Genomic DNA, 3,418 nt, shown 5'->3' with positions numbered 1-3,418 from the left:
ATGACAAAGAAATTGATCCAGGACAGGACACATTTCCTTTTCCCCCCTCTTCTCAAAATCTTAATGCAGTGAATCTCCGAGTGTGGTCATGGGAACACCAGCATTAGCCCTACCTGGGAATCTGGTTAAAATACAGATTTCCAGGCCTGGGCCCCACCAAATGTTTATCTAAATGAAGTTTACAAGTCGACATGGTAACAAACAGCAGCTACTGCACAAACCAGAAATCATGATAGTCCGAGTTGGGGGACCACTGCTGTCATTCCTGTTGCTTGGAGGGCAACCACCTTAGAATGAGGGTGCATGGGAAAATGCCTGCAGAAGGCCTGAAAGACTTCCAGAGACAACTTAAAAGTTGCTTTGCCAGTGCATGCCGGCACATGGAGAGGAAGCCAGCCTACCTGCAAGGGGCTTCTGAATGTGGAAGACAGCTCCTCTGACTCCCCTTTCCCAGCCCAGAGGCTGAGGGCAGGCACAAAGCCCAGAGTGGGGGTGGGAGAGGATGGGACCTGGAGAAGGGTCAGGAGGGGTGCTGCCCCCAAAGGAGAGGAGAGAGGGGGCAGCTAGCCCAGCTTTCAGCCTCTTCCCTGTCTTTTTAATGACCTTTTGCTTCTTCCTGTATGAGTCCTTGATGTCATTCTACAACTCTTCTTGTCCTCAGTCATTAGTGTCTAATGCACTAAATCTGCTCTTGAGATGGTCTCCAAATTCAGGTGAGATAAGTTTTAGGTCATATTTTGATCTTGTGGACTCGTTTTCATTTTTGTCAGCTTCAACCTGAACTTGCATTTGAGCAATTGGTCTCTCCACAGTCGGCACATGACCCACTTTTGGCCTATGATATGGAGCTTTTCCACCATCTCTTCCCACAGTAGTCAATAGGATTCCTGTGTATTCCATTTGGTGATGTTCAGGTATAGAATCACCTTTTGTTTTTAACAGATTTTTGCAATGAACAAACCATTGGTCTTGAAAAATTCCATCATGGGAAGTTCAGCATCATTTCTATCACCAAGGCCATATTTTCCAAGTACTGATCTCTTTTTTTCCAATAGTTGCATTCAAATCACCAGTAATTATCAATACATCTTGATTGCATTTTTGATCAGTTTCAGACTGAAGAAGTTGGTAGAATTCTTCAGTTTCATCATCATTGTCTCTAGTGGCTGTTGGTTGTTGGTAAGTACTGTCAAGTCAGTTCTGCCTCATAGTGACCCTGTATGGGGTTTCCGAGGAGTGGCTGGTAGGTTGAACCACTGACCTTGGGATTTGCAGTTCTGTGCTACCCTACAACTCCTCACCAGGACTTTGACTTTAGTCATAGGTGTGTAAATTTGAATAAGAGTGGCATTAACTGTCCTTCCATATGGTGGTGGTGGTGACTGTGTGTCACTGCACTAGTGTGTATGAGTCCACTCCCATTCATAGCAACCCTGTATAGGGTTTAAGCTGTAAATATTTATGGGAGCAGAAAGACTCATCTTTCTCCAGAGGAGTGACTTGTTGATTAGACCTACTGACCTTTTGATTAGCAGTCCTGTGCTTATCCTACCACCACACCAGGACTCTGGCTTTAGTAGTTGTTTTTGTTAAGTGCCATCGAGTGGTTCTGACTCACAGCAACCCTGTATAGGGTGTCCAGGGAGTGGCTGGTGAGCATGAACCACCAACCTTGCTTTTCAAACCACCTTGCAGTCCTACAGTTCCACACCAGTGCATTTGAATGACAGTGATATTAACTGGTCTTTCTTGTAGGCGTATGGATATTATCCTATCACAGACAGTGTTATAATTCATGATAGATCTTGAAATGTTCTTTTTAACAATAAACATCATATAGTAAGAAAACAAAAAGTCATTAAGAAGACAAGAAAGAAGGAAAAGACCAAAATGGATGTCAAAAAGACTCTGAATCTTGCTCTCCAGCATACAGATGCCAAAGCAAATAGAAAAAAATGAGGAGGTAAAAGAGCTGGACAGAAAATTTCAAAGAGCAAGTTGAGAAGACAAAGACAAGTATTATAGTGAAATGTGCAAAGACTCAGAGTTAGAAACCCAAAAGGGAAGAAAATGCTCAGCATTTCTCAAGCTGAAAGATAAGAAGAAACAGTTCAAGCTTTGACTTGTAATACTGAAGGATTCTATGAGCAAAATACTGAATGATGCAGAAAGCATCCAAAAAAGATGAAAAGTCTACAAAAAGTCACTATACCAAAAATAAATAGACGATATTCAACCATTTCAAGAGACTGTATATGATAGAGAGTCAGTCATTGGTACTGAAGGAAGAAGTCCAAGCTGCACTTAAAGTATTAACAAAGAACTAGAGTCCGGGAATTGATGGAATACAAATCAAAATCTTTCAACAAACTGATGCAGCGCTGGAGGAACTCAATCATCTATACCAAGAAATTTGGTATATCTAGCCAACTCACTGGAAGAATTGTGCCCATTCCAAAGAGAGGTGACCCAACAGAATGCAGAAATCATCAGACAATATCATTAATATAACATACAAGTAAATTGTTGCTAAAGATAATTAAAAAACAACTGCAACAGCACATTGATAGGGAACTGCCCAAGGTTCCAGCAGGATGCAGACGAGGATGTGGAATGAGGGATATCATTGCTGATGTCAGATGGATCTTGGCTGAAAGTAGGGAATACCCTGAAGGATATTCAGTGCTTAATTGACTATGTAAAGGCTTTCGACATTGTGGCTCATGACAAGCTATGGACACTGTGGAGAATCAGTATTCTAGAACACCTAATTGTGCTCATGAGGCACTTGTACATAGACTAAGAGGCAGTCTTTTGAACAGAATAAGGGTACATTGAATAGTTTAAAATTAGGAAAGGTGTGTGCCACAGTTGTATTCTTTCACCATTCTTATTTAATCTGTATGCTGAGCAAATAATCCAAGGAACTGGATTATATGAAGAAGAGTGTGGCATGAGGATTGGATGAAGACTCATTAACAGCCTGTGATATGCAGATGATACAACCTTGCTTGCTGAAAGTGAAGAGGACTTAAAATACTTACTGATTAAGATTAAAGGCCACAGCCTTCAGTATGGGTTGTAACTCATTGTAAAGAAAATTAAAATCCTCACCACTGGACCAATAAATAACATAATGATAAATGGAGAAAATACTGAAGTTATCAAAGACTTCATTTTGCTTGGATTAATGATCAACACTCATGAAAGCAGCCATCAAATCAAAGGATGTGTTGCATTAGGCACATCTACTGCACAAGACCTCTTTAAAGTGTTCAAGAGCAAAGAGATCAATTTGAGGACTAAGGTTTTATAGTTGGACAATGAATAAGGAAGACCATAGAAGAATTGGTGTCTTTGGTTATGGTATTGGAGAAGAATATTAAAAGTAACATGGACTGCTTGAAGAACAAACAGA

At 40.8% G+C, this 3,418-nt stretch overlaps 1 pseudogene; it reads right to left on the bottom strand.

Annotated features, from left to right (window-relative positions):
• Positions 1-193, bottom strand: part of LOC102817927 — a 2,091-nt pseudogene extending 1,898 nt beyond the window's left edge.
• Positions 194-3,418: the final 3,225 nt, after the last annotated feature.

This window comes from Chrysochloris asiatica, unplaced genomic scaffold (assembly GCF_000296735.1).
Source record: "Chrysochloris asiatica unplaced genomic scaffold, ChrAsi1.0 scaffold00144, whole genome shotgun sequence".
Lineage (NCBI taxonomy): Eukaryota > Metazoa > Chordata > Mammalia > Afrosoricida > Chrysochloridae > Chrysochloris > Chrysochloris asiatica.
Note: the sequence above shows the minus strand (reverse complement) of the source record. Positions and strands in the feature narration are given on the sequence as shown.